The sequence below is a fragment of the Lathyrus oleraceus genome, chromosome 1 (genome assembly GCF_024323335.1).
Source record: "Lathyrus oleraceus cultivar Zhongwan6 chromosome 1, CAAS_Psat_ZW6_1.0, whole genome shotgun sequence".
NCBI lineage: Eukaryota > Viridiplantae > Streptophyta > Magnoliopsida > Fabales > Fabaceae > Lathyrus > Lathyrus oleraceus.
The window spans coordinates 93,139,511-93,151,868 of NC_066579.1; the positions used below are offsets into that span (position 1 = coordinate 93,139,511).

At 39.3% G+C, this 12,358-nt stretch overlaps 1 pseudogene; it reads left to right on the forward strand.

Annotated features, from left to right (window-relative positions):
* The first annotated feature begins 10,520 nt into the window (after positions 1 to 10,520).
* On the forward strand, positions 10,521 to 10,620 carry LOC127116397 (uncharacterized; annotated as a pseudogene).
* Positions 10,621 to 12,358: the final 1,738 nt, after the last annotated feature.

Consider the following 12,358-nt stretch of genomic DNA (forward strand, 5'->3'; position numbering starts at 1 on the left):
ATTAAACCTGTAAGTTGAGACCGTAAAAAGATTGATTTCAATTTTAAGTTTAAATAGACCGACTCAGTCTTGATCCCTTATTCTGCTTACTTTACATACCGATATCTAGGCGAATTAGGCAGACATGCTAAATAAACAAGAATACATATCATGCATAAACAAACTCATTCCAGGCAGATAATATAGATAAATAATAAAACAAAATATTAAATAATGATTAAAGAACCTGAATGCGTAATACAATAGTCTTGAACACTCCACCACAAGCCGGTAGGATTTGTTCTTCGATTCTTCAATTAAACAATAAATTAAGCCAAGGAAATAAAACTAGAATCTAACGTAAGGTTAGATCCGATAAAAAGTTGCACAATAGTTTCCGGTGTAGAAACTATTATGCGAAAAATATCTAAATGCTAAAAAGGGAAAGGTAAATTGCAAGGGAAAAAGAATGTAGAACTTGCAAAAGAAATAAAATAAACAATGTTAAGTGCTGGAAAAGAAAAATAAGCAAAAGCGTAAAAAGAAAGAAAATTGGCAAAGCTTCGGCAATGTGAGCGTGGAAAAACCGAGGAACCCTTTTAGGTTTTTGAGATAGCTATTTATATTGGTGCTCGTAACTGCTTTCCGTTTCCCAAGTTCTTCAACGTGGCTAAATGCATGGCGTGGATATAGGACACAAACTCCTCAACGTCTCTTCTTCAAGTCTTCTGAGGGCGTTACTTGCGCCAAAAAAGTAGTGGAACGGTGTGACGCTCGTCACACCATGTGTGACGTCCGTCACAAGGTTGTTTTGCGTGACGCTCGTCACACACCCTGTGACGTCCGTCACAGGCACATCATTGGTGACTTGTGCGCTTTGGGCTGGGCTTTGGCATTTGGTTCCTTTTCTCTCCTTTTTGCACCTCCTTTTCTTCCATTTTCACTTGTTCTTCAAAATAGGCTACCTGAGACAAATAGGAAGAAAATACCACGTAATATCTCATAAAATGCAGTAAACCGAAATAAATAGTCATAGAATTTAATGGAATTAAGTCCTAAAATATGATATAGTTTCGTGTTATCAAACTCCCCCATACTTAGATCTTTGTTTGTCCTCAAGCAAAATTCAGCATAGAAATCGTTTTCAAAAATTTATCCAGGTGAAGTTTCAAAACACACATCAATTCGTAATAGGTTGCAAGTGGATTTTGTTTAGAAGCAGCTTGAGTTTAATCTTGGCATCAACAACTACCGTTACAACTTAGATAACCCTACCTTATGCAAATCAGTTCAAGTAACGCCATTATAGCTATCCTAGTTCCTTTACTTTTATTTCACCCGCTTTCATTCTAGCGAAATCACATTAAGCCCTTTATCTTTTCGCGCACATAGTGGAGTAACTGGTTAGTGATTATGATCCGCTTTTAGCTAGAAGTTCTGGTACATAAGTCGGATAACTTCGTTATTCAGTCCATTGCAAATTGTGGGGGATCGAACCGTAATCCGCCCTACCGAGTTCAGTACCAGATACCTACTGAACCAACTCATAATGGATCTTTCATATTGTGTTTTTGCATGATCTGCAACCTTTAGATTAAATGATCTGGTAAGGATCACCTAATTTAATCAGTGCATTTCCTGATATATTCATATATTTTATGTTACTTTGGGGATCATTCACTTATATTCATCGGCTCTCCACGTAGTTTGCTATTAAGATGGTGCTGACTTCTCGTATAAACTACTCGGGGTTATTATAAAACTAAAAGTTCGAGGAATCGGTATAATAGGTACTTATCCTGATCTAGCATGTTGAGGTTCTCAGAGCGTTGTTATGGTAATGATTTTTTTGTCTTGATTTCACTCAAGTTTTATAAAGTAAGCAACCTTTATACTTATTGGGTGTGTTAAAATTTTTTTTTTTTGTTATGGCTCAAGAAAATTGAGGGGAATAGATAATAGAAATTTTTCACATTAGGGACTTAACTTAAAATAAATCTATATTATAAATTTTTTTTTTTTCAGATAATAAGAAAGGGAAATAACAATGAAAGGGAAGGTAACATACTTGAAAAATGGAAATGGAAGAAACAAGTTTTCCCCCCCATACTTAAATTAAACATTGTCCCCAATGTTTTAAGGAAATGAAATACAATATGGAAAGGAAAAAGAAACTACAACGAAGGTTGTCTTCCGCCTCTGGTTCTTGGACCTGGTGATCTCTGACGTAAGTCTAAGTTGTCGAACCTGCTAAACAACTCAGTAAACCGCTGGTCGGTTATAGCATTCCTAGCATCCTGTTGCTGTTGCATTTGACGCATCATCTGCAGTATTTCGACATTCTGTGCCTGCATACCATCGATAGCATCCATAATGTCGTCGTTGGTTGCAGGCCTTCTTCGTCGACGACGTTGGGAGGATGGGCCGGTTGCATTACTGGAAGGGTTGAGCGGGACTGACTGTTGTGTAGGCGGATGATCACCTTGTTCCATTTCTTCAAACTCATCTGTTTGCGGGTTTGTTTGTGAAGGCTCGGTGGTTTCAGGAGCGTTTAGATCGTAGAGGTGGCGGTCGGGGTTTGTGACATCAGTGAGGGCAGTATTTGGTAGAACCACGCTTGGGACTGCCTGGTTGTTCACCATAAGATAATATCCTCCGCCTACTCTGTTCTTAATCAAGCGGCTGGATCGACAGTAGCTGATATCCATAGATAGGTGAGGTAGGGATTCTAAAGTTTGGAGTTTATCCCCTAGGTTTAGGCCAAGTGCTATGGTGGTGATTAATCCACCAATTATAAAAGGTTGCCTGCCTCTAGCACATAAGGTGCGGATATGATGAAAGAGAAAGGAGGCGGCGTTTACCTGAGTATCTGGTTCGAAGACGCACTGGAGGAAAAATAGTTCCTTTGAGTTGACCTTGCTGTTGTTTGGCCTTCCAAAAATTGTGTTTTGCAAAATGCGGATAAAGTACCGGATAGTGGGGTTATGTATATGGGAGAGAAGGAGCTCTTCCCAGTTGTAGGTATCTATACCGGAGATTTTCTTAAAAAGGCCAAAAACGCCAACTGTGTTCCAGTTTGAGGTTGGAGGGATTCTGGCGTGCAGCAGACCTTCTGTGGGAAATTGTAGCATGGTACTCAATTGGTTTTGGGTTAAGGAGTACTCGGTGTTGAACATCCGGAAGGTTGCGGTACCGGTTAGAAATTCGTCTTCACCGGCGGGAGTGGTGTAGTCGTATGAACTTAAGAATTCTAAGGTTAGGGATGGGTAGGTGGGTTGATTATGAGTGCAAAGGAAGGTTAGGTTGGCTTGACGGAGCATCCATTCGATACCTTGGAGTAGGCCTAATTGTTGTAAACAGGTTAAATCGGGGTACCTGGTGGAAGCGACGCCTCGCTGTTGGAAACGCTCGAATTGCTCCCTCTGATAATTGTCATCTACGGATCGGAAGATGATATTTCCGAAATTCTGATTTCCCGCCATTGTGATGAATTTTGAAGGGGTGATTTGGAAAGAAAAAAAAGAAATGTATTTGATAGGAGAGAATTGTTTTGTGGTGAATGAAGGAAGGTTTGGTGGGTATTTATAGGAGGAGAATTTGGAAGGTGGAAAGAAAAAGTGGTTGAAGAGTAATTAAGTGTGGTTAAATGAAAAATGAATGGGGAAGGTAAAAAGTTAAAGGTGTAACGTTCGTCTCCAACGGCTCCTTAACGTTCACTAGTCTGAGGAGTGTTACGCTCGTCACAGGGGTGTGACGCTCGTAACAGGCAATAGGCATGCCGTCCGTCACAAGATGTGTGACGCTCGTCACACATTCCTTTTTGGAAAGGCCTCAGTAGCGCTTCACAGAATTACTTTGGTTGGTGAATTTATTAGTTTTGTTTCGCTTATGATCAGTTTAGTCTGCAGTTTAATTTATTGTGCACGCTTAATCTGCTTTGTATAGTAATAATTCATAGGTAGCAACAGTAGAGCATAATAGCTATTGCATAATAAAATTAAATAAACAGCTTCAATAAAAATGATCATAATGTAATACAGGAAAGGAAAACAATGAAATGAAAGAGAGATAAACATGAATTCAAATAACATTAATAAATAATCTAACTTAAAACTAAATAACTTAGAAAAATAACTAAACTCTATCCCTCTGTACGATCTCTGGCCGGAGGAGCGAAAGAGTTAACATGATGTAGCAACTCGTGGAACTGATTCGTCATACTGCTCATGTATCCTAGAACTTCTTGTCTCATGTTAGTAAATTCTCCTCTGAGGGCGTCTTGTTCTGACATCAAAGCTTCAATGGCGGTGTTATAATCAGTTCCGGGCATATGATGTCGGAGGTCAGGTATGGCTGATTCTTCGGTCGGAACAGGCTGAGGAGGAGGGTCAATATCATAATAGCCGGATGGTGTCTGAGGGTCAGATTCGGCATGAGGGATCTGGTCAACATAATTCTCATAGTCATTACAAATCTCATAATCCTGGATGGATTCAGTGGATCTAGCAGGAGTTGGGGTTTCATTCAGGTTATAGAGCCAGTTCCTTTGGTTATGAACACTAGTCCTAGGATCGGGCATGGTGAATAGGCAGAGAACCTGGTTATCAATAATAAGCTCAAACTCATCAGTCCCTAGGTTTGCTATAAACATAGTGTTGAAGAGGAAAGGTATACTCATAGTAGTAATGCCACCAAAAGGGCTAAGGTCAAGCATAGGCTGACGTAATCCAATAGCATTACCTATCATAGTTATCAAACCGCCTATTCTAATGGGTGCTCTCTCATCCTGGATAAGGTGGTCCAAATTAGCTAACATAAAAGTGGCACCGTTTACTGGACGGTTCTGGGAAGCACAAAATATGATGAAGAGTTCATCACGTGAAACTGAAGTACTACTTGGCTTCTTCCCAAATAAAGTGTGGGTCAGGATCTTATGGAAATAGCGAAAGGCCGGGTTGTGTATGTTTCCAGAGAGAAACTCATGTTCTTCGGGCTCATCATTTCCAGTCAGCCTACCCCAAAAGTGTTCAAGCTCTCTATATTCAAAAAGTTCTTCCTGGCTTACAGTGAATGTATCAAAGGAGGTAGGGAAAACCAAAAGGTTGGTGAAGTCTCTAATATTAAATTGGTACTCCATATTGAACATTCTGAACTGGATAAAACCTCTGCTAATTCCTTTTCCATGGCTGGGTAGATAGATTAATGAGCTAAGGAATTCTAGTGTGAGTCTCCGGTAGGTGGTGAAATGTCTCAGGATAGGGGAGGTCTCCCATCCTATCTGATTCAGCAAATACAGGACACTCTGTCTCAGTCCAAGGGCAGTCATAGCCCAATCATCAGCATATAAACTAGGTAGCATCTCTCTAGCGGCTAGTTCTTCAAACTTTTGTTTTTGAGCCATTCCTCTGAACTTGATACCCATACGATCAATATGTCCCATCTGGTTAGTGTTAGCTAGAGAAAGGAAAACATGAGTTTAAGTCAGGATTTGGCCAAATGCCGAAAGAAGAAAAATTATTATTGTTATTTATATATATATATATATATATATATATATATATATATATATATATATATATATATATATATATTTTTTTTTTTCTTTTTTTTTTCTTTTTTTTTTTTTTTGAATAAATCAAGAATGAATACTAAACAGAAATTAAAGGAATAATTAAGAAAGAAATAGGGAAATGATAATAATAGAATAATAAAATAACAAATTAATTTGTGGGTTGTCTCCCACTAAGCGCTTTGTTTAAATGTCGCAAGCTCGACAAAGAAACTGTTAAATATAATCTATAGGTCCTGGGGGCGTTTCGTCTAAGTGCAGGATTTGCGAATCCTCGTTGGTTTCCGCAAAGTGATAGTGTTTCAGACGTTGCCCGTTTACGGTGAACGGTTCTGTAGATTTTCCTTTTATTTCTACCGCTCCACTGGGAAAGACTTTAGTGATACGAAAAGGCCCTGACCATCTGGATCGTAGTTTTCCCGGGAATAACTTTAGTCTAGAGTTAAATAAAAGTACTGTGTCGCCTTGCTTGAAGATTTTCCTTGATATACGCTTGTCATGCCATTGTTTTGTTCTTTCTTTATAGATTCTGGCATTTTCATAGGCGTCTCTTCTGAGTTCCTCTAATTCGTTTATGTCAAGGATTCTCTTTTCACCGGCGGCTTTATAATTCAAATTTAAATTTCTAATAGCCCAATAGGCTTTATGTTCTAATTCTACCGGGAGGTGACAGGATTTTCCATAAATGAGCTTAAATGGGGTCGTCCCTATGGGGGTTTTATAAGCAGTTCGGTATGCCCACAAAGCTTCTGGTAATTTCAATGACCAATCTTTCCTTGAAGTGGCGACCGTTTTTTCTAGTATTTGCTTGATTTCTCTGTTAGATACTTCCACTTGTCCACTGGTTTGAGGGTGGTAAGGTGTCGCTATCCTATGTCTTACTCCATATTTAAGTAGTAGTTTTTCGAGTACTTTGGATATAAAGTGCGATCCACCATCACTGACTACTATTCTTGGGATACCAAATCTCGGAAATATTATATTCTTAAAGAGTCTAGTTACTACTCGGGTGTCGTTTGTTGGGGAAGCTATAGCTTCGATCCATTTTGATACGTAGTCAACTGCCACGAGTATGTATTTGTTACCGAAAGAGGATGGGAAAGGTCCCATGAAGTCTATCCCCCACACGTCAAAAATCTCTACTTCCAAAATACCTTTTTGCGGCATCTCGTCACGTCTAGATATGTTTCCCGTGCGTTGACATCTGTCACATTCCTTAATAGCCGCATGTACGTCCTTCCATATAGTTGGCCAATAAAAGCCAGCTTGTAGGATTTTAGAGCAGGTCTTGGATGTACTTGTGTGTCCACCATAAGGAGCGGAGTGGCAGTGTTGGATTATATTTTCTACCTCTTCTTCGGGTATACATCGACGGAAAATACCATCGGGGCCTCTTTTGAAAAGTAAGGGATCATCCCAGTAATAGTGTTTTATGTCGTAGAAGAATCGTTTCTTCTGCTGGTAAGATAAAGTAGGTGGAACTATTCCGGCAGCTAAATAATTGACTAGATCAGCGTACCATGGTGTGACGGATATAGCTAAGGTGGTTTCTACTCGCATGTCGGAGTTGCTCTCTTCCAAAGTAGCTATAAGTTTGTCATACGAGAAATCATCATTAATTGATGTTCTCTCCGGTTCAAGGTCCTCAAGTCTAGAGAGATGGTCTGCTACTACGTTTTCAGTTCCTTTCTTGTCCTTGATTTCTAAGTCGAATTCTTGTAGCAACAAGATCCATCTTAGGAGTCTAGGTTTAGCGTCTTTTTTTGTTAAAAGGTACCTGATAGCAGCGTGATCGGTGTAAACTATTATTTTGGCTCCTACCAAGTAAGAACGAAATTTATCTAGCGCAAATACCACTGCTAGGAGTTCTTTCTCGGTAGTGGCGTAATTCATTTGCGCTTCATCCAAGGTTCTGCTTGCGTAATATATAACGTGAAGCTTTTTATCCTTTCTTTGTCCTAAAACAGCACCTACAGCATAATCACTAGCATCGCACATTATTTCGAATGGTTCATTCCAGTCTGGTGTCTGCATTATGGGTGCTGAGATCAATGCTTGTTTAAGAGTTTGAAATGCTTTTAAACAGTTATCGTCGAATATGAATTCGGCATCTTTCATCAATAGTCCGGTTAGAGGTTTAGTTATCTTAGAGAAGTCTTTGATGAATCGTCGGTAAAAACCGGCGTGTCCTAAAAAGCTTCGTACTTCCCTCACGGTTCTTGGGGGTTGAAGATTTTCGATTACCTCTATTTTGGCTTTGTCTACTTCAATTCCTCTGTTCGAGATGATGTGTCCTAAAACAATTCCTTCTTGTACCATAAAGTGGCACTTTTCCCAGTTAAGTACTAAGTTTACTTTCACACATCGCTCAAGGACTCTTTCTAGGTTTTCAAGGCATTCTTCGAAACTTTGTCCGTATACAGAAAAGTCATCCATGAATACTTCCATGATGTTTTCGAGAAAGTCGGCGAAAATTGCCATCATGCATCTTTGAAAGGTTGCAGGGGCATTACACAGACCAAACGACATTCGTCTATAAGCGAAGGTACCAAAAGGGCACGTGAACGTTGTCTTTTCTTGGTCATCAGGGTGAATTGGTATTTGAAAGAAGCCTGAATAACCGTCTAGATAACAGAAATGTGAATGTTTTGCTAATCGTTCTAACATTTGGTCAATGAATGGTAAAGGGAAATGATCTTTTCGGGTTGCTTTGTTTAGTTTCCTATAATCAATGCACATTCTCCATCCTGATTCGATTCGTTTAGTTATAGTTTCTCCTTTTTCGTTTTCAATAACGGTTATGCCTCCTTTCTTTGGTACAACGTCTACAGGGCTAACCCATTTGCTATCGGATATAGGATATATAATACCTGCTTCCAATAACTTGGTTATTTCTTTCTTTACTACCTCACTCAGGATCGGATTTAGTCTTCTCTGGTGTTCCCTAGAGGTTTTACAGTCTTCTTCTAACATGATGCGGTGCATACAAATAGAAGGGCTTATTCCTTTAAGATCGGTGATGTGGTATCCTAGTGCGGTTGGATATTTCCTTAAGATATGTAAGAGTTTTTCTGTTTCGAGTCTTCCTAGATCTGCATTAACTATCACAGGTCGTTCAAGTTCTAAGTCTAGGAATTCATATCTCAGATTTTTGGGAAGTGTTTTCAGGTCAGGGGTTGGTTTGTTAAGACATTGCGTAGGGTCCGGTGTTATTGCTAAACATTGGTTAGATTTGTCCTCTAAAAGATAGTCTGATGATTTGTCTTCTCCTAACTCTGCTTCTTTTATGCATTCATCGATGATATCCATGAAGTAACATGTATCTTCTATTGCAGGTGCTTTCAAGAATTGGGAAAGAATGAATTCAATTTTCTCTTCACCTACTTCGAAGGTGAGTCGTCCTCGTTTTACGTCTATGATTGCACCGGCAGTTGCTAAGAACGGTCTTCCTAGTATAATAGGCGTAGTATCATCTTCTCTAATGTCCATAATTGTAAAGTCAGTGGGAATGTAAAACTGACCTATGCGTACGGGAACGTTTTCAAGGATTCCTGCAGGATATTTGATGGAACGATCTGCTAGTTGCACAGACATTTTGGTTGGTCTTAATTCTCCCATTTCCAGTTTCTTACATATGGATAAAGGCATAACGCTAATTCCGGCTCCTAAATCGCATAAAGCTTTGTCGAAGACAAATTTTCCTATGTGACAGGGTATAGAGAAACTACCCGGATCCTTGAGTTTAGGAGGCATGTTTTGGATTATAGCGCTACATTCGGCAGGGAGTGTAACAGTTTCGCTATCCTCAAGTTTCCTCTTATTAGAAAGGATTTCTTTTAAGAATTTAGCATATGAGGGCATCTGCGTAATAGCTTCGGTGAACGGAATTGTAACGTTTAATTGTTTAAGGAGGTCAACAAATTTTCTAAATTGGCCCGCATCTTTGGTTTTAACAAGCCTTTGAGGGTAAGGGATAGGTGGTTTGTAAGGTGGTGGAGGTACATAAGGTTCCTTCTTTTCTAGGGTTCCCTTATTACTCTCTTCCTTTTCCTTAGGTTCACTTTCCTCAGTTGATTTCTTAGGGTTTTGGTTTTCTATCCTTGGATCAGACGGTCCTTCCACTTCCGTTCCACTTCTTAATATAATTGCATGAGCTTGGCTTCTCGGATTAGGTTGGGGCTGTCCAGGGAATGTACCAGTTGGGGCAGCAGTAGGTGCTTGTTGTTGAGCTACTTGAGATATTTGTGTTTCCAGCATTTTGTTATGGGTAGCCAAGGCATCTACTTTGCTTGCTAGTTGTTTAAGTTGTTCGCCAGTGTGTATGTTCTGGTTTAAGAAATCTTTATTGGTTTGTTGTTGGGAAGCTATAAAGTTTTCCATCATGATTTCCAAGTTGGATTTTCTAGGGGTATTATTGTTAGGCATGGATGGATTTGGTTTCTGATATCCCGGAGGTATAGATGGGGCTTGATTTGGAGACTGTCCAGGTGCGTACAAAGCATTATTACTCTTATATGAAAAGTTTGGATGGTTCTTCCAATTTGGGTTATAGGTATTCGAATAGGGGCTTCCTTGAGCATAGTTCACTTGCTCTGCTTGGATTCCAGTCAAAAGTTGACAGTCCGTAGGAGTGTGGCCTTGGATTCCACAGACCTCGCAATTCTGAGTTATAGCAACCACGGCGGCTGGAGGTGATACGTTTAAACTTTCAATTTTCTGGACCAAAGCATCCACTTTTGCATTAACGTGATCAAGGTTACTTATCTCGTACATGCCAGTTTTCGTTTGAGGTTTTTCCACCGTTGTTCGTTCGGTTCCCCACTGATAGTGGTTTTGGGCCATGCTCTCGATAAGCTGGTAGGCATCAGCATAAGGTTTGTTCATTAGTGCACCACCTGCAGCGGCGTCTATTGTTAACCTTGTGTTGTATAAGAGACCATTATAAAATGTGTGAATTACTAACCAGTCTTCCAAACCATGGTGTGGGCAAAGTCTCATCATGTCTTTGTATCTTTCCCATGCTTCGAAAAGAGACTCGTTGTCTTTCTGTTTAAATCCGTTTATCTGGGCTCTTAACATAGCTGTTTTGCTTGGCGGAAAGTATCGGGTAAGAAAAACTTTCTTCAACTCGTTCCAGGTGGTGACTGAGTTGGAAGGGAGAGATTGAAGCCATCTTCTAGCGCTATCTCTTAATGAGAAAGGAAAAAGATGAAGTCGAATTGCCTCTGAAGTGACACCATTAGCTTTAACAGTATCGGCGTATTGGACAAATACGGATAAATGAAGGTTTGGATCTTCGGTAAGATTTCCAGAGAATTGGTTCTGTTGCACAGCCTGCAACAGCGAAGGTTTAAGTTCGAAGTTGTTTGCTTCGATTGCGGGCGGAGCAATACTTGAATGCGGCTCATCTTGCGATGGAGCGACGTAATCTCTAAGAGCACGAGCTGGTTCTGCCATCTCGGTTAAAGAAGGAAGATCTTTGAGATCAGGAAAGTCTATAGGAGGGAGATTGTTTGCAGCACGATATTCCCGAATTCGTCGTAAGACTCGGAGATATAGCTCGATATCGTTGATTCGTAAATAGAGCGGTTCGCCTTGTGAGCGAGTGCGTGGCATACAAATCAACGAAATAAAGAATAGAAGAAAGAGAAACCTTAGTCTCTACAGCGTAACGGAAGAGTTACAATATCGATTAAATAAAAGTCCCCGGCAACGGCGCCAAAAACTTGATCGCTCGACTGTGTGAGTCGAGAATGGGATACAAACTGCAAGTGCACAGTTCTATCGCGTAGTTTTAAAAGATATCGATCCCACAGGGACTTATGAATCGATATACCGTTATCTAAGGTTACTACGTAAAGCTAAGGTGAAAAATGTTTGATTGTTTGGGGAAAAACTAAAAGCTAAACTAAGATCTAGATTAAATATTAATAAAACGGATATCGGTATGTAGTTCGTCAAAACTAGGGAATCAAGTCTTTGTCGGTTTCTTGGTTCTAAAATAAATCGTTTCAGTTAACTTTATTGGTTAAAGGTTTTATCTCAAACTCTCGCTCTGTTGAATAAACCATGATTTTATATTAATGTAGTTGTCACTTATAATTAAGTCAAAAACCATATTTTGAAAGCAATAAAGTTGCAGAAACTCTTTTTAAGAAAACACTGACCGTTTTAAACACCCTTATCTCAAACTCTCGCTCTGTTGACTCAGGTTATACAATTAAATCCAAATGCTTAACTCTCGTCCTCACATTCAATCTTTAAAAATACTTTTTGGAAAAGGTCAGCATTTAATTAACTCTAAAACTTGCTCTCGCCCTGATCTAAAATTAATGCCTAACTTACACTGTCCAGTTAAAACCTCAAACTCTCGCTCTATTGATTTTAACTTCTTTATGTCCTTTACTTTTGTAAAAAATCTTGTTATTAAACCTGTAAGTTGAGACCGTAAAAAGATTGATTTTAATTTTAAGTTTAAATAGACCGACTCAGTCTTGATCCCTTATTCTGCTTACTTTACATACCGATATCTAGGCGAATTAGCCAGACATGCTAAATAAACAAGAATACATATCATGCATAAACAGACTCATTCCAGGCAGATAATATAGATAAATAATAAAACAAAATATTAAATAATGATTAAAGAACCTGGATGCGTAATACAATAGTCTTGAACACTCCACCACAAGCCGGTAGGATTTGTTCTTCGATTCTTCAATTAAACAATAAATTAAGCCAAGGAAATAAAACTAGAACCTAACGTAAGGTTAGATCCGATAAAAAGTTGCACAATAGTTTCCGGTGTAG